The 20412-nt window shown below is 33.6% G+C and overlaps 1 long non-coding RNA gene across 2 annotated transcripts in view; it reads right to left on the reverse strand.

The window, feature by feature from the left end:
* Window positions 1-1620: 1620 nt before the first annotated feature.
* LOC145518618 (uncharacterized) overlaps window positions 1621-20412 on the reverse strand; it is a 356357-nt gene continuing 337565 nt past the window's right edge. The window contains exons 7-11 of one of the 2 annotated variants that reach the window (XR_014063035.1): window positions 18479-18742; window positions 17714-17901; window positions 15468-15557; window positions 7047-7142; window positions 1621-1975 (exon numbers count right to left, since the gene is read on the reverse strand). This is a non-coding gene — a long non-coding RNA (uncharacterized LOC145518618). Of the gene's footprint in view, window positions 1976-7046; window positions 7143-15467; window positions 15558-17444; window positions 17902-18478; window positions 18743-20412 lie in introns of those variants that run through there. The other variant, XR_014063036.1, reaches the window with a different exon arrangement.

Here is a 20412-nt window from a genome sequence, read left to right on the forward strand (position 1 = left end):
TGTGTTCAGTTTTTAAAGTGTAAGTTTTAAGTTAAGTGTTTTAAGTTAAGTGTTGGTTAAGTGTTTTTTACTGTCTTTCCATAGGTGTATGTTCTCTCTTAGATGGATCTTGTCTTAACCTTGCAGGCTGCCTCATAAATGAATTATTTAGATTACCACACATGTAATATCTCTCTTCTTTGTAGGTTATCCATTGCATACTGATTTCTGCAGGAAGTGTTTTTATCTGGGATTGCATTTAAATCATCTGTCTCCTACATGTCTATATTCTCTACTATATATCAAATTGAAAATTTTTAAAAGAACTTTCACACGCCCCACAAAGCTGTTATGTCAGTTTCTGGGGCTTCCTATTTTAACCAGTGTTGCGCCCAGCTGATCCCATAATGCTTAAATAAGAAACTGATTAACACATGTTGTTTTCAGATTTCTCTCCAACCTTGTCTTCAGAAAGGAAATATCCTGGGTTGTCTTGAGGACTGCCTTACACAACAAGAGTATTTGTTTGCATCTTTAGAATTATTCAGGTTCTTCTGCAAATCTTCTTTGTCTACACTCTGTTTATGCCTTGAGATTCCTTGCTCACTTATATATCTTTGTACAGTCAGGCCTATTCCACCACTGATACCCTGGCCTGGAGCAACGCTGTCTATGTCCTGTCTTCTATTGGTTCCTTCTCTGTCTTTGATCTAAGGTTCTGAGTTTCTTGCTAAGATCTTTAGGAGGAAAATCTTCTTGCACATATACTCTATATATTACATTATTTCTCAGCAGTTTCTTGTAGTCCACTGCTGACTTTTGGCTTTTTCCTGGATGTATCTCATTTACAGATACACAAGTCTTCTTACGATAATAGTCTCACATGGAACATGTTATTACCTCTGATTCAGCTCTCAACTTCAGGATTTTGTAAAGGAAATCTTGTTCTTCCAAGATTATGGGCAGTATTTTGATTTTCTGCTGTTTGTTAGCTTACTTTGCTATTGTTCCCCCAACTCACTGAAACTTTATAAATTTATTTTCCTTCATAAGGTCCTAAAGATGATTATGCATGGAGATCAGACTCTGTTCTGTTACCAACTTATCAAGAATCCCCTTGGTTTCTATGTCTGGATCTAGCCAGGAATAGCAAAGCTTAAAAATTCCTCTGAGAGAGATGAGATCTGACAGCTAAATATGTGCATTTTTTAATGTTAATGTGACAGATTTCAGCCTTGCAATATTGCTTTTGAAGATCAGGTCCTTGGGAATATAGAACTATGCTGCTCTAATTGAAGACTGTCGCAGGTCATTTCATGCTTCCATGACAATCTCAGATCTGCAGCCAGCCTCAGCAGAGCAGTTATCACAGCAACTCAGAAACTAGGATATTGAGAATTCCTTCCTGACTTGGATTTACCTATGGAAGCTTTCCTTTTTAAATTTTTTTTATCAGGATTATACCATTTTCAGAGATCTTTTCCTTATTTTCCACCACTCAATTTTTATATGTGACCTGTCCTGAACTCTCCTATATGATTATATTTTCCTAACTTTTAAATATCTACTTATACAATATACTCTGTGTAATAGGTATTATAACTTTTAACAGCTTATATATACAATTTAGCATACAACAGGTGCTCAGTAATGCAATTTATTGTAAAAAGAAAGATATCAATACCTTGTGGTTCTTTTCCTTTCACTTGACCTGCTGATATATTGATATTTATTTTTCAATTCATAAATATTTACCCTTTATCATCTGAACACATTTTGGTCTTTAACATGTTTGCAGGCCTGTCATCTCCTTTCCTTAACAGAAATAAGTTTTCCAGCAATTACAAATGAAACTTAAAATATTTGACCAGATTTCAGTCAAGGCAGTCCTAAGGCAGCTATGATACGATAGAGAAGGTTTAGCACAGCTTGTCCCCTCTGTACCATGTTCACGCTCATTCATGACATTCTACTCCAGTGTATTTTCCAAAAGCATCTAGAAGGAAGAGAAACAGCCTAGATGACTCACTCAATTAAAATAAAAATCTAAATGACTCCTGCCATGTCCCTTTCTACTTGTATTCTGACTATGAAAGAAAACTTCAAGAAGAAATTTGAGTAGTATATGACTGATTATGTAACTTATCATCTACATGGCAATTTTCAGAGTCAAAAGAGAGAATAAAATTAAATAAATTCATCTAATTTTGAAGCATTTTTATTTTACCAAAATATCAACTTATTAGCTAGGCATATGTAGTAAATATATTACAACAATTTTGAAAATAAAATTATTTCTAAAACATAAACACAATCTTCTTAGCAAAACAAAGTTTTTTTTTTTTTATTCTTGACTCTTATTATATGAACAACAAATTAAGAATAAAATGAACAGAGAAAGTACTTTGAATATTAGTTTATGTGAATCAGTTTCTTACCTTAATTGTCTCTAATGTTTACTGCACTTTTTCTTCATAAATCCATTTTCCAACATGATCATATTAATTTTTTATAAAAGTACCAGCAAATTATCTTCAAATTTATACCTAATTGTTGCAAAATTTGAAACTGAGACACTCCGTTCTTTAAACCATATATTTTTTTTTATTGAAAAAGTAATCTCTCTAAAAGTGCTTAGCCAAAAAACTTCTACTAATGGTGTATTTTCTTAAAGCTCTTTTCCTGTATTTGAATATGTAAATATTGAAACCCTAGCATTTTCACAGATGTTGCATTTTTTACTGCACTTGGAGTGTCTCTCTTTGACAAGTATTTTATAAAATGAAACTCATTGAATAAGTTCTATTTATGATTATTAATTTTTTTCTAGGGTTGCAGGCTAAAAAGTCAAAGCCCTTCTCGTTCCACTTTGGTACAGAATATACATTGATCCAATTTAAAAACTACTGTTCTATAAAAATATTCTTCCAACAATTTGAGATAGTCAAAATTCAAAATTAAACCATGTTCAATATTTTAGTTCTTTTCATTTTTTATTTTTCCAGGTCCTCTCTTACTTTTATAGGTATAATGTCTTATCCCTTATCCTTTTGAAATCTTTAATAACTACAATTCACTAAAAGCTTAAAATTTGTGTTTGGTTTTTTAATTATGGAATATTTTACTAAATATTTCCAACTGGTACTAAACTACAACCAAAATATGGAGTATTTATTTACAAAAATATATCTATTCTCTTTGTAGCATATAGATTGATTTCCAACACGGTTCTTCAAGAGTTCAAGCATTTTTAAAATATGATGAGAGTGACAGGTAGTAAAAAAGAAAGGACAATTTAATTTGAAACAAAATTTTAAAATAAATCTAAATTTCTGCTTAAGGAGGCAACACACTGACACCTATTGATCCATGTTGCTTGTGTACAAAGAAAGTCTGGGACAGAATGTGGATAAAGTCACCAGGACAGAAGTTATTTGATCTAAATGGAAAGTCAAATAAATAAATAAATAAATGGAAAGTCAGGCTCCAAAAGTGATGACCACTGGCATTTCATATAGACACCTGTGAGAATTCCTCTTCTTGTGAGATAGTCTTCTTAAAATAAGTAAGTTATTATTCTCTCCACACATTTGCGGTCCACATGACCACACTCCTATAGCTTCCATTACGGATGCAAATATCACCATTTTATTCCAGTCACATATTCATCATCAGATTTCTTGAGATAAAGGAGGCAATAATATACCATGGAGAAAAGACAATCTCTTCAATCAGTGGCATTGGGAAAACTGGACAGTTACATGTAAAAGAATGAAATTATAACACTCCCTGACATTGTACATAAGATAAACTAAAACGGATTAAAGACTTAAATGTAAAACTGGATACTATAAAACTCTTGAAGAAGAAATCATAGGCAGCACACTTGACATAAATTGCAGTAATATCTTTTTAGACGTATCTCCTAGAATATTGGAAATAAAAACAAAACAAAACAAAAGGATCTTAGTTAAACTTGAAAGCTTTTACATAGCAAAGGAAACCACAAACAAAACAAAAAGATAACCTACAGAACGGGAGAAAATATTGCAAAAGCTTCAATCAACAAGGGGTTAATCTCCAAACAACTCATACAGCTCTATATTAAAAAAATTAAACAACAACAACCCAATTAAAAAACAGGCAGAAGATCTAAACAGACATTTCTCCAAAGAAGACATACAGATGGCTAAAAAACATGTGAAAAGACACTCAACATCACTATTAGAGAAATGCAAATCAAAGTTACAATGAGGTATCACCTCACATCAGTCAGAATGGAGATCATGATAAATATTAAATGCTGGAGAAATGTAGGGAAAAAAAAGGGACCCTCTTACACTGTGATATAGCCATTATGGAGAGCAGCCACTATGGAGAGCAGTATGGAAGTTCCTTAAAAAACTAAAAGTAGAGATACAATAAGATCTTGCAATCCCACTCCTGGGTATATGTCCAGAGAAAGGTACTTACATCCAATGTTCACTGCAGGAGTATTTACAATAGCCAAGGCATGGAGCCAACCTACATATCCATCAACATAAAAATGGATAAAAAAGATAATCCATTATATATATATATATATATATATATATATATATATAAAATGGATATATATATAATGGAATATCAGCCATAAGAAAGAAGGAAATAATGCCATTGCAGCAACATGGGTGGACCTAGATATTATCACACTAAGCAATGAAGTAAGCCAGAGAGCAAAAAACAGTATCATATGATACAGCTTAAATGAGGAAACTAAAAAATAATACAAATGAATCTATTTACAAAAAGAGAAACAGACTCACAGACATGGAAAACAAACTTATGGTTACCAAAGTGAAGAGGGTGCAGTGGAGGGGTAAATTAGGAGCTTGAGTGGTGGTGGTGGTGGTTTAGTCCCTAAGTCGTGTCCGACTCTTGCGATCCATGAACTGTAGCCTGCCAGTCTCCTCTGTCCATGGGAGTCTCCAGGCAAGAATACTGGAGTGGGTTGCCATTTCCTTCTCCAGGGGATCTTCCTAACGCAGAACCCAGGAATCAAACCCAGGTCTCCTGCATTGCAGGCAGATGATTTACCAACTGAGCTATGAGGGAAGCCTATATATATATATATATATATATATATATATATATATATATATATATATATATGTAGTTGATTTACAATGTTGTATTAGTTTTCATATGTATATATATATTTGTATATGTATATCTATTCTTTTTCAGATTCTTATACAAATATATATATATGAAACTAATACAACATTGTAAATCAACTATATTTCAATAAAATTTTTTTTTAACTTGAGGCACTACAATCTAATGCTTAAGTATTCAATAAAGGCATACTTTGTCCTCAGAAGTTAAGTATCTATTAGGCTGAATCTGGGAAAAGTTGCAGAAGGAAAAATAAGCATGTTGTTATAAAAAGGAAAATCTGAAAAAAATGCTAAACTGAATGAGAAGTGAAGACAACAAGCATAAACTAGGGCTGCTGCAAGCACAACATAATATATGACACTTATCCTATCATCTCCCAGTCTGAATGTGGCAGTCCCCAATCATTGATCAATAATTCCTTTCCTTCTTGTCCCAGATTGTGCCTTATAGTCCTTCTCAACACAAGATATGTAACAGTAACAGTAATGTTGAATTTTTGTTGGCTAGAAAAACACTCAACCCAGGCCACAGATGATTTCCAAAGCAAAGCCTTGTATATTCAAAATGGGGGAGGGGTGGAGAGGAGGGGAAGAGATCTTCCATAGGCAAAGGAAAGTAAAGGGGAACACATGTACACTCATGGTGGATTCATGTCAATGTATGGCAAAACAAATACAATATTGTAAAGTTAAAAAATAAAAAATAAACTAATTAAAAAAAAAGAACAAATAATTCCAAGGACTTCCATGAATTTATGATGACTGATTGACCGATTTCTCGATTCAGGCTATATGTAATAAATATGTTATAACTGATTAAAGTAGGAAAGAAGAATCTAAAACATGAATGAATTGAAAGATGCCACAAACATTAAGATTGCATGGAAAAAAGAGAATTTAACAACTACTATGTTGGATTTACAATTACTGTTGAAACTTTTAATGGCTGAATTTTAAAACACAATGAAGCATACAAGGTTTAGCTCTCCTTTTGGAAACTGTATTCTTAAGATCTGCAGTGACCTTCTGCCACACACTGAATTACATGTACCTAGTCAATTTCAAAACTATTTGGAAGAAAAGCACTCTCTATTCCTACAAAAAGGGTTAATAATTGCTTGTAAAAACAAGAAATACTTTAAAATATTGAAACAGAGGAAAAAATACTTTAATAATGTTATATCAATAATTTAACTCTTTAAGAAATAAATTGTAGATATTGTTTTATTATGTTATTATTATCTGCTTTTCTAACTTATTATCTTGTTTTAGAATAAGAAATGCATACAAACTGAATGCTTTGTATCACTGAATTGAAAAGGTCAATCTTTTTTTGAGGGGGAGGGATTGAATTGTCTCATTTATTTTTAATTAATTTATTTTTTAATTGGAGGATAATTGCTTTACAGAATTTTATTGTTTTCTGTCAAACCAAAGAGATCAATCTTGAAAGAAAGTATTTTCAGTAAAAGTCACATGTATCTTGGAAATAAAAATGATGTTTCAATGAGGTAAATGATGTTAAATGATGCTGAAATGAAGTAAAAGTGTTTTAGGAAAAAATATTTTTTTTTCAGAGTCAATCATCAGCTCACATATGTGTGTGTGTATATATATATGTATATATATATAATATGATACACATGTACATAGATATATATCTCAATGACTATCTAATTCTATATTATTATGTTAGTGAACTGAAAAGGCAATATAAGAAAACTGTCTGAACTAGGAGAAATAGATATTTTCAGCAACATAAAATGGAACATAAATTGGGATTATTTATAACATTTGATTTAACTATATCCTCATATCAAAATTTTAAGATATTTAGACAATATCTTCCAAAATATAATCGTACATTGTGAAGTGTTTCACTTTTTAAGTAAATGATATATTTACCTTCCTGACAGAGTAGAATTACTTTGAAATACATTGTCTTTGCTCTCCAGAAAAGTTGTCTCCAATAGTTTCACAGTGTTTCTGTATGACTCAAAACTATAATTAAAAATAGAGTTTATTAAAAGAAATCCTCATTGAATCTATTCTCTAGAATGTCGGAATTAACTATTTTAAATATAATGATATTTTTTGAGGCAAAGCTATACGTAAAGAAGGTTTTGTGTTATGACAACAACATTAAATTAAGCAAAGTAATAATTTGTACTAAATTACTTGACCTAAAAAATGGGGGAAATGGTAATTTCTGGTTCAAAGACAATAACAGAGTAGTGAGAATTAGTTACCATAGATAAATGGAAAATATGGTAAAAACAAGCATTTAAGACTATTCTTGAAATTTATTGAAGCAGAAAGCATCAAAAATAATCATTCCCATGTATAAGAGGAATGGATTTGGATTAAAGTTATAATTGGCACAGTAACAGTTCTGAATAAAGCAAAACAAAATATCATATCCATTTAAAGTAAAGAATACAAAGAACTCCTCCATTAAAGCAGATCTAGTTAGTAGTTTAGGTGACATCACATATTCCTGCTACACAGCAATATCCTCTTTACCTCTTCTTATAACATGTGGAAAAGTAAAACATATTCTACTCTGCCTAACAAAGGCTCAAAGGATAATAAATACCATTTCCCAACATTAAGATTTTGGGATATGCATTTGATACCTTCATTTAAGTTCTAACCAGGAACTGTGCATGATTTGTCCAACTATATGTTTCTTTTCTCCTGCAGCAAAGTGGCCTTGTGGTAATTAGTACTTGTCACCTCATGGTTCTAACCCTGAAAGCTCCAGTGACCAAGATGGAAGAGAAATGCATTGCTTTTATAATTTAGCTTCAGATGTCATATAACATCACTTCTGCCAGTCTCCTTTAGATGAAGCAGTCGAAAGCTTGATAAGACAAGGAGAAGGAACATAAACTTTCACCTCTCAGTGAGAGAAGTGCTAAAAGAACTTGAGCTTGCAGTGATGATACACATAACAGATTATGTGTGTTTTGTGTGTGCATGTTCATGTATATACGAATATGTGTGTATGTAGAACTATTTAACTCTACACATTTATATGTATATATTATATAAATATGTATATTTGTTTAAATAATGGAAAATAATTATCATAGTTTGAAAATAATTATCATAGTTTAGTAAGTGGAGCCAGTGATGAATGTGGATATTTGTGAAATATATTTTCAGCCATCACACTAAAACCAAGTGTTAAATTATGAAGTTATAATCAGGTCTTCCATTCAACTAAATGAAAACAAAATAAACTAAAAAATGTACAGTCACATTGCCCTCATCAAAATGATAGAGTAACAGCTTTAAAAAGGGTTTATCTGTACCAAATATAAGCTCAATAAAGTTTATCTTTAACATATATTTGAAAATGCTAACTTTATTTGCATGTTTTGTAACATAAATAACATATTACAATAGTCATATATCCTGTTTGTCAAATAATAGCACATATATTGGGTTGAATTCTCACATCTTTAAATGATATGATTTGAATAAAAGTACAGTAAAGAATCTGCCTGCAATGAGGGAGACCTGGGTTCAATCCCTGGGTCAGGAAGATCCCCTGGAGAAGGGAATGGTTACCCTCTCCAGTCTTCTTACCTAGAGAATTTAATGGACAGAGGCTGAAGTCCATGTGACCACAAAGAGTTGGATGTGACTGAACAACTAATACTACTACTACTATTTTAAAACTGGCTATTCAAAAAAAATCTCTAGGAAGCAGGGTTAGACTTGATTTGGATTGATTTCATTTAGAATAAGCTGACTGCAGAATCTTTCAAAGGAAATTAAACACCTGCTTTTTGCCTACCACACATCTGTCTGCCTGTGTGTTGGGTAAAGATTTGGGATCATTTTTCCCTTCTTGCAGCTGTGAAAGTACCATTAATGAATTGTTCCTGCTTTTCACTGTAATATACTATTTTTCTAAGAGTAAAGCAGAGATTTTTACTTCTGATCACCTTTTTTTGTAATTTGATGAAAACATGATTTAGTGGTAATAAGAGTGAAAATACTCATCAAAGTAAGTAATTTATGGGGTGTTATCTATATTTTCCTGTCTGTTTCGCTGTTAGCAACTCAACTTTTTTTTGGTTCTTGAATATCAGGGCTTAGAAATCTGAGGAATGTGTTACCTCCTGAACATATACCTGTGATTTCCAGTTATGGCACCTAACTTTAATTGGATGGCAATATTCCACACTAACCTGCATCTGGAAACAAAACTTTTACAGAACCATTTGAAAAATACCTTTAATGATCTTTTGTGTGTATGTGTGTGACTCAGCATCTATTTTTTTAAGATACGTTGAATTTTTTTTTGAATTGTAACTTTGCCAACTTCTTTTTCCTATTCTCTTTCTTTTGCTTGAAGGACGATCATACCAAGTGCAGAATAAAGAATAGAGCTTCATATAATGATTTGATTATAGCTTGTTAAGAATAGACTTGTTTTCTACTCATCATTCTCTCTTCAATTTTTCACTGAGCTGTGCTCTTTTAGAAATTTTGTTGAGTGGGAAGATGTGAGCTTATGTAAACATACATTGAACAGCTGAACTGAAAGGTTTATAGCCCCAAACAGGAGATTACTCACTGGCACTAGTACAATGCACAGACATTTTCACGCACGGCTTATAATTGCAATATTGTATTTGAGGGAAAATGTGTTTGATAAAGAGTGAAAACAACTCTACAGTTGCTCAGGAAGATAACATTTGTTAAGTTAACCAAATCAATGTTTCATCTTGTGGTTTCTATTTCATCAAATTTATGGAACATTATCTTATAAAGCATGTTGAAATGCAAAATTATAATTAAATAAGATGTGATAAATTTAATTCTAGTTTATCCAATTGAGTGTAAAAAGAGGACTGCTAAATTTTGTATGTGTGTAATAGTATTATTTATAGCACAGAAATTACTCAATTACCTTGTCATGCATTTTACCATTTTTGCTAGTTGTATGAAAATGTAATATCAATTCCAATCCTATTATTTTTAATCAGACTATTCAAAATGCTTTGCTGTAGCTGGAAAAAAATGGGTTCTATATTGTATGATTTTTCTTAAACCAATTAGATATGGTTTCCTTACAGATTCTCTTCAAGTTGGTCATTCAAACTTCAGGATTTTATGGAAAACAAAAACAACTACTCTTCCAATTAGCTTATTTAACTGATATAGCCATTGATAAAATGCTTTTGAGATGAGATGACAATAGATTTAAGGTTTTAATATCTGTACTTCATAACCCCTCTGTAGTTTGTACATCTTGTTATCTTGTTCTTTCTCTTTTCAGCTTTTCAAACTTTGACCTAAAAGCAGAATCACTTTTCAGCTTTCAAGTAAGAGTTTGAAAGTGCTGGAGAGAATGTTACTCCGCCCTTAGAATAAGATAAAAACTTCACTAACTACAAATTAATGACTTTTCTCAAAAACACTGGAGAAATGGAAGTCAAACAACTTACCAGAAACCTAAATAAAGATAGGTCCCTGAGAAGAAAAACAGAATTTGAGGATTTGCTTATTTAGTACAGATACCTGGTCATATAATTTGGCTAGTGGATTCAACTAAAATATTTAAGTTGCTAAAGACTGATTTTTGGTTAACATGACAGAGTGAAACTCTAGGAGACCTGAGACAAAGGAGATTTGCAGGTACTGCAGGCTGTTCCTCTTAGAACTTCACCAGGTGGTTATGTGAAAGATCAGGGAGAATACTTAGAATATTATCCCTTTTGGGGTTGAGTTGGTAGCCACTTCCAAAATTCACCCAGAGATATCACATGAAAATAAATATGTATAGAGGTATACTAAATATGATATATACATAGATATATGTTCATAATATGATATAAAATGTACATGTATATACTTTAATATGCATGGATTTTAAAGAAAATGTAGTCTGCAGCTCAGGATATTCACTGCGATAGGCATCTGAAGACAGAAACGGGGAAAAATAAATTCTAGCCTTAGCTGATGGGAGGGAAAGAATAAACACTGGATGGGCTAAAGAGCTAAATGAAGAAAACAGGAAAGAGAATCCCTGAATACGATGTGAAATATTAGACACTGATCAACTTAAACAAAAGAGAGAAAGCAAGCTAAAAACAAATGAACAAATTCTGGGGCAACTGTAGGAATACACTGAAACATCTAATATTTTCATCCCTAGAATCCTGGAAGAGAAGAGAGTGGGACTGAAAATTTTATAAAGTATGTGAAGAAACAGTGGGTAAACTTTTCAAAAATTTGTCAAAAATATCAACCAGAGAAAAAAGACACTTTACCTGCATGGGAAAAACAATTGACCTGAAAGCAGATTTGACATCAGAAACCATGGAGAAAATAAGTACGTGCCAAAATATTTTTCAAGTGCTGAAAGCATAAAACTTTTAATCCAGAATCCTAAACCCAGCCCTCTTCTCTACCCTCCCCCGCAAAAAATCCTTCAGGGATGAAGGAGAATTCAAGACAATATCAAAAGAAGGTAGGTAATCTAAGAGAATTTTCTGCCCATGTGACCTACCCTAAAACAAATATCTAGGATATCAAACTGATAGTTTGATATCAACTTATTGAGTAAATCAATAAATTGAAGAGAAGGTACAAATCTTCCTTAATGAATAATTCTAATTATAAATGTAGAAAGAATGAGGTAGTGGCAAAGACTCTTCTTAGTCAAATATTAGTTAGGCTCCTCTAAGCTCTTTTTTCAATGAGGTTCCATCCTTGGTCCATGTTTTTAAAAGCAAGAATCCAGCTAAGTTAAACAAAAATTCCCCACCCATAATATGTGATCATCTTTGATATTTGATCAAATTCCTCATCACTTACCATCCCCTACCATCCCCTAGATGCTTCCTGACCATCTGGCCTACATACAAGAATCTTGTCATTTTGGTTTAGCCAGATTTCTTTCCCCCTTTCACCAGATATTAATATTCTTTCTTAGTAAGTTCCATCTGCTGACTCCTGCCCTACTCTTTCACTATAAATCTCTACTTTTCCTTACTGTATTATTAGTCGAGCCTGATTTCTCTCTCTCCCACAGCTGAAGTTCCTCCAGAATAAAGTCTTCCTTATCATCTTTAGCAAGGGTCATAAATAAATTTTTAATAGTTAGTAAAAATACAACATTAGAGCACCACAGTGATGGTTGTTATGGGCCAATTAATCTTCAAATTTATGGTCAAAACTTTGAGAAGCACAACAGTAGCACAGCTTAAAAAAGTCTCCTTCACAATATACAATTACTATGGTGATTTTTACACATGTCCAGAAATGGAGTTTGGTTCTCTTGTTCCCTTCCTCCTGAACTTAGTACTTGCTTCTATACAATAGAGTTTGGAAAGGAAAAAGGAGTAACTTCATAATACAGAAAGCTAACAAATACCACATTAAGTGATCAAAGTGGTCACTGAGACTGAGTCATGCTGATACCAGGTATCTCCTGATAGGGTGAGATGAGGAGAGCACAACCTCCGCGGTATTTGCACATATCCCAGTAGAAGGATAGTGGTCTATAAGTTATTTGACTAGTACCATTCAAAAGTGTCTAAATTTTTTTTTAAATGAGAGAAAATGTTGCAGATTAAAGTAGGCCAAGGTGACACAATATCTACATACAATGTAATTTTCTATATTGTATCCATTTGAATCAGTTTTAGTGAGGTGTATGAAACTGGAGCCTATTATACAGAGTGAAGTAAGTCAGAAAGAAAAACACCAATACAGTATACTAACGCATATATATGGAATTTAGAAAGATGGTAACGATAACCCTATATGCGAGACAGAAAAAGAGACACAGATGTACAGAACAGTCTTTTGGACCCTGTGGGAGAAGGCAAGGGTGGGATGATTTGAGAGAATAGCATTGAAACATGTATATTATCATATGTGAAACAGATCACCAGTCCAGGTTTGATGCATGAGACAGGGTGCTCAGGGCTGGTGCACTGGGATGACCCTGAGGGATGGGATGGGGAGGGAGGTGGGAGGGGGTTCAGGATGGGGAACACACGTACACGCATGGCTGATTCATGTCAATGTATGGCAAACTGCTACAATATTGTAAAGTAATTAGCCTCCAATTAAAATAAATTAAAAAAAAAACAGAAAAATCAGATGTAGTCTGTAATTTAACCATTGCTATGTTACTAAAGTTAATGACTAAGTTTTGAAAATGAAGCAAAAAGTGAAAGTGAAAGTCGCTCAGTCCTGTCTGACTCTTTGCGACCCCATGGACTGTACAGTCCATGGAATTCTCCAGGCCAGAATACTGGAGTGGGTAGCCTTTCCCTTCTCCAGGGGATCTTACCAATTCAGGGATCGAACCCAGGTCTCCCACATTGCAGGTGGATTCTTTACCAGCTGAGTCACAAGGGAAGCCCTTAGTTAAGTACTGAGTTTTTAACACAGACAAAATACATAAACCTATAAAATCAAAAAGTTGAAGGAAATCCAAGCAAGATAACTCCAAAACAGAACACATCAAGAGGTATCATTAGATTTTAACACTAATGGAATATGAATGAAGAGTATAACAGTATTCTCTGTACTATTTCTGTTCTTCTGGAATATATTAATTCTAAATTTTAAAAGTTTTAAGTAATCTTGAGATACATATCTGTGATATTTCCAGTTTCAACAATTCTACCTCAAAATGTTCTCTTATTTGATCCTTGTTTTTACTGTATCTCTACTTGCATGTGTATGCTCAGTTGCTCATTGTCCAACGCTTTGCAGCCCCACAGACTGTAGCTCACCAGGCTCCTCTGTCCATGGAGTTTTTCAGGCAAGAATAATGGAGTGGATATTCCACTCCAAGCTGGAGTTAAGACTGCAGGGAGAAATATCAGTAACCTCAGATATGCAGATGACACCACACTTATGGCAGAAAGCGAAGAGGAACCAAAGAACCTCTTGATGAAGGTGAAAGAGGAGAGTAAAAAGCTGGCTTAAAATTCAACATTCAAAAAACTAAGATTATGGTATCCAGTCCCATCACTTGATGACAAATAGATGGGAAATCAATAGAAACGGTGACAGACTTTATTTTCTTGGTCTCCATAGTCACCTCAGATGGTGACTGCAGCCACAAAATTAAAAGACGCTTGCTCTTTGGAAGAAAAGCTATGAAAAACCTAGACAGCAGTTAAAAAGCAAAGACATTACTTTGCCAAAAAAGATTCAATAGTCAAAGCTATGTTTTTTTCCAATAGTCATGTATGGATGTGAGAGTTGAACCATAAAGAAGGCTGAACGCTGAAGAATTGATGCTTTTGAACTGTGGTGTTGGAGAATACTTTTGAGAGTCCCTTGGACTGCAAGGAGATCAAACCAATCAATCCCAAAGGAAACCAATCCTGAATATTTATTGGAAGGACTGATGCTGAAACTAAAGCTTCAATGCTTTGGCCACCTGATATGAAAAGCCGACACATTAGAAAAGATCCTGATGCTGGGAAATATTTAAGGCAAGAGAAGGGGATGACAGAGGATGCGATGGTCAGATGGCATCACTGATTCAATGGACATGAATTTAAGCAAGCCCCGGGAGTTGGTGTAGGACAGGGAGACCTGGTGTGCTGTAGTCCATGAGGTCTCAAAGAGTCAGACACAACTGAGTGAACAACAATAAATGCTTTTTCTACTTTCTCACATGTTGGTCACCATAAACAAGGTTTCAAATTATCCAAAGTTTAAAGCTCAAAAGTCTCAATCCTGATTCATGTTCCATAAAATTTTTCTTGAGTATCACTGTTTCCATTGAACTTAATTCATTTTATTACTAAAATACATTTAAGAAAAAATAAGAGGAAATGAGGAATATTTACATTTTGTGACTTTATACTACCTTAATTCTCATGTTTACTCTGTAATAAGGTTATTACTATTAATGTCTCTTTGAAAAAGTGAAACTGTTAGTCACTCCATCCTGTCACACTATTTTCAACTCCAGTGACTATAGCCCACCAGTTCCTCTGTCCATGGTATTCTCCAAGCAAGTATACTGTAGTGGAAGTTTAAATACTGAGCACTGTGGTATAATGCTTAATTCCATGCTTTTTTTTTACTAATATTTTTCAGGGTATATAGTCTTCTCTAAACTTTTCTGCTAAAGATTTAAATAAAATATACAGAAATTATAGCAGAGATTTAGCATAGAGTGAAAACTCTAAATAATTTGAGTTATAAAGATATCAAAAGATAAAGTAGATTTAGAGATTTTAGAGACCATTCCTAGAATAAATAAAAATATGTTAAAATTATTAGACTTGTAAACATCAATAAATTTTGCCAAATTTATATTACCATTACCTTGATGTCCTAATATAATTCTCTGTCCATATCACTGCAAATAATTAGCATATAGCAAGCATCCCTTTCACCATCACAATTTATATCCACCTGTTACAAAGGAATGCAAAATTCAAACGTGCTTCAATAAAGTATTATTAATTTCTATCTGGTTTGATATCTTTATATATATATATATGTATATGTGTATGTATGTATGTATGTATATATGTATGTATACACACATGGCTTTTTAATCCAAATTAGGTTGTCTGTAATTACATCTAGCCCCAAAACACATGGGTCATTTCTTATTTTCACAGTTGATTTACTGGGTAGATGAAAGAAAATTAGGTCATAATGTATTTGTCTGGGTTACCTTAATGAGGAATCTCATATATTGATTAGCCTTTCTGAGAACAGCATCCAAAACTCCTTGCAGAAGGACATGGCATTCTAATTAACATCCATGGTGCCACTGAGGACAATGGAGGTTTGTTTAGTAGAGAAACTAAAACTATGGTTGCCTTGACAACCGTAAGTCAGGTCTACTCTTCATGTGACTTTCTTGGGATGTGTAAAATTCTCCTCTGAGATTAATGATTTTTCCTTCACCAAATTGATTTTTCAGAATTATGCCCCTTGAAGATGCTAAGACATTAGCCTTATTTACCAAATGAATTACACTTAAGAATCTTTTTGCTCCCTATCTACAAGTCCAGTTTCAGACAGCGAGATATATATACTCACCTTTGAACTTGGAGACCTACTAAGTACCTCTACAAAGAGAAAAGACATTCTCTGTTATCTGAACATGATTTGGTTACATGAGGTATGGGAACTCAGTGTGAGGACTCTTTTGAACAATGTAAAGGTCACATGTCTAAGCTAAACCTGGGGAAGTGTGAGGGCATCTTTAATCTTTTTTCAGAATTCTAGATAAAGCCAATGCATTAGGGGGAAGACTGCATGCAAGGATTCAAAATATAAGTACAACAATATTTCCCTTGTGCTTTCCTGTATATTTAGCCAACATGCGTTGTGTATAATTTTGCAGGATCCCTTTACAAGAGTCAGAATTACATCTGTTTTCCAATCCATGCTGCTCATTAAATTTGCTATTAATGTCTGTGCCATGGAATATTTTTGTTATTAGGAAAACATCATTCCTAATGAAATGATGTCTGGGTTGTAGTTTTTAAAAGAACACAATTTAATGAATGTACATGTATTATAAAGGATAGTTATGAGTAATTTAATATCCTTAAATAGTTGCTTCGTAAGGTGGAAAGACCTAATATAAACACTGTGAAATCTTCTAGGGTTATTCAAAACACCTGTGTATCTAGCCTGACCTTCACAAGGGCAATATCATCATTAGATGATGTCCAAGATGGAAATATATCACAGACCTGTATGAGTAGTGAAAATGTTGAGATTAATTTCAGAGGTGGAAGAGAATGAGAATATGAATATATATTTAAAGAGAAGCACTATAGAAATTTTTGATCAAATAGATTAAATGGTAATAAACAAGCAAACAAGCAAATAAAAGAATCCACCCAGATTTCTGCCATTGATAAAGTGTATTGAAGAGAGCAGAAACATAACAGATGAGGAAGTGTAAACAGGCAAGCTTCAAAAGTGTTATTATTTGGTACATTATATTTATGTGACTAGGAGTTATCAAGTAGGCAATGATAAATTGACAATGTGATATAAAAGTTTGGGCTTATAAGTGTTTGTCTGAATAGGTAAAAATTGTGCTTGATATGACTTCTGGAATATATCTAGAGAATCTATACTGTAGATAGTATCACAATGATCTAAACCGAGGGAATAAATTATAGGAGGTCCTGGTAACATGCTCTGAGGGACTTCAAAAAGTTCCTTTAGCTGAAGTGTCTATTTAATTTAAGTGAAAATGAATTTTAGAATTTATACATGAGCCTGCTTTTATATGATTATTTCAGGTGACAAAAACATGGGCAATAAACTACATTGACTCAATTTATCTTTAATGTTGTATAATGTGGTAACCCCAGTCTATAAATTTTCTAATAATTCAAAGAGGTGGAAGAGGAGCTATGCTTAATTAAATTTGACATTTAGACCAATGTGGCAACAGCAAATTCAGTTCAGTTCAGTTGCTCAGTCATGTCCGACTCTGCGACCCATGGACTGCAGCAAGCCAGACTTTCCTGTCCATCACCAACTCCCGGGGCTTACTCAAACTCATGTCCATTGAGTCGGTGATGCCATCCTACCATCTCATCCTCTGTCGTCCCCTTCTCCTCGCGACTTCAATCTTTCCCAGCATCAGGGTTTTTTCCAATGAGTCAGGTCTTTGCATCAGGTGGCCAAAGTATTGGAGTTTCAGCTTCAGCATCAGACCTTCCAATGAATATTCAGGACTGATTTCCTTTAGGATGGGCTGTTTGGATCTCCTTGCAGACTTAAATTGAAGAAAGAAGGGAAAACCATTAGATCATTCAGGTATGATCTAAATCAATTTCCTTACAGTTATACAGTGGAAGTGACAAATAGATTTAAGGGATTAGATCTGATAGACAGAGTGCTTGAAGAACTATGGATGGAGGTTTGTGACATTGTGCAGGAGGCAGTGATCAAAAACATCCCCAAGAAAAAGAAATGCAAAAAGGCAAAACAGTTGTCTGAGGAAGCCTTACAAATAGCTGAGAAAGGCAGAGAAGCTAAAGCCAAAGGAGAAAAGGAAAGCTACACCCATTTGAATGCAGATTTCCAAATAGCAAGGAGAGATAAGAAAGCCTTCCTCAGTGATCAATGCAAAGAAATAGAGGAAAACAACAGAATAGGAAGGACTCAAGATCTCTTCAAGAAAATTAGAGATACCAAGAGAACATTTGATGCAAAGATGGGCAAAGAATGGACAGAAATGGTATGGACCTAACAGACAAAGAAGATATTAAGAAGAGGTGGCAACAATGCACAGAAGAACTATATAAAAATGATCTTCATGACCCAGATACCATGATGGTGTGATCACTCACCTAAAGCCAGACATCCTGGAATGTGAAGTCAAGTGGGCCTTAGGAAGCATCACTATGAACAAACCTAGTGGAGCTGATGGAATTCCAGTTGAGCTATTTCAAATCCTCAAAGATGATGCTGTGAAAGTGCTGCACTCAATACGCCAGCAAATTTGGAAAACTCAGCAGTGGCCACAGGACTGGAAAAGGTCAGTTTTCATTCCAATCTCAAAGAAAGGCAATGCCAAAGAATGTTCAAACTGCAGGTTACATCTCAGTAGATTCCTGGTGTGAAAAAAACTGTTAATAAAGTAGCCAAAGGTGAACTGGTGGGTTTCTAGTTCACAAGAATAACAAGTGACAGCATTAAAAACACAGTATCTTAAAGATTGCATTCAATGTGGCACCTTCTCTTTTCCAGTTTATTTATTTTTAATTGGAGGATAATTGCTTTACAGCTTCCTTCTTCTGTTGCTGCTTTGAAGAGAGATAATGGTGAAGGTTTTCAAACTTTGAATGATGGATGATCTGTTTTGGTGACACAAAATAGCAAGGAAGTATTTGATACGATTATAGATAAGTATGTGATTTATCATAAAATAACATTACAAGGTATTATTAAAGATTGCAAATTATTTTTTTGAAACAATGGTGAACTAAACTGCATGAGCTCAGTATTCATTTGGCTTAAACTGCATCCAGAATATGATGGTTCATATAAGTTTGAAGTCTTCATTATAAATTATCTGGACATTCTTATTGAACCAATGACTGACTTTGTAGTGAGGATTGTCAATAAATGCCCATTGATAAGCTATAGCTATTTTACATTCAAATTTTCTTTCCACCTACACTGTCATCCTGTTTAGATAAATAAATATTTGTATACAGGTATTTTTGTTTCTTTTTTTTTTTGCTATTTTTATAAATGATAAAAAAAAGTCCCTTTTTCTCCACGTTAAGAAAAAAGTCATTTTAAAAAGGGTTGACTTTAGAAAATTAAATTAAGCTTCCCAAAGATTTTGTTATAGCTGGTAATTCTCTTCACTCTGATTATGCAAAATTGAAAAAGGGCTCAGGAGACAAAAAAAAAAAAAAGGAAAACTTAGCATGAAATTAAAATATACGTAAAATGAGTGTAATGCTAAAATTCGTGAAACTGGAAATAATACACATAACGTTTACAAGGTGAGCAGAAACATACCAGGGAAAATGAAATGATTAAATTAAACAATAATTCTCCTTACATTTACTTTGAGTTTGGGTTTTTATTTAGTGTGAAAGCCAGAAATAAAAATGATATGCTTTTCTTCTCAGCACTAAACATTTGCCAGGGATAATTTTATGTTACTTTCTTCTAAATTTAAAATGGGTAATAAAGAATATGAGGACACATTCATAAATAAGGTCATGCTTCTGGTAATTGAAGAAATCATATCTGTGGAAATCATAATCTATTAAAGTAAAAGGGAATTAGAATCATCCCTTCACACAGGTTGCCATCACACTCCTTAGCCTAGCACCATATACGCAGCTTTTAATTCATCACGATTTTTTGTACTTTCTAAAATTTACAATAAATATATGTCAAATATATATGCTATTTTTCACTCTCACTACTCTATTGACAGCATAGCTACAAAAAGTCACCTTATAAGCAAGGAGGGATAACATCAGTTCAGTTCAGCTCAGTCAGTCAGTTGTGTCTGACTCTGCAATTCCATGAACTGCAGCACACCAGGCCTCCCTGTCCATTACCAACACCCAGAGTTTATGCAAATTCATGTTCATTGAGTCGGTAACGCCATCTAACCATCTAATACTCTGTTGTCCCCTTCTCCTCCTGCCTTCAATCTTTCCCAACATCAGCGTCTTTTCAAATGAATCAGTTCTTCACATCAGGTGGCCAATGTATTGGAATTTTAGCTTCAGCGTCAGTCCTTCCAATGAATATT

The sequence above is a fragment of the Giraffa tippelskirchi genome, chromosome 8 (genome assembly GCF_054371585.1).
Source record: "Giraffa tippelskirchi isolate mGirTip1 chromosome 8, T2T-mGirTip1v1.2.pri, whole genome shotgun sequence".
NCBI classification, from domain to species: Eukaryota; Metazoa; Chordata; class Mammalia; order Artiodactyla; family Giraffidae; genus Giraffa; species Giraffa tippelskirchi.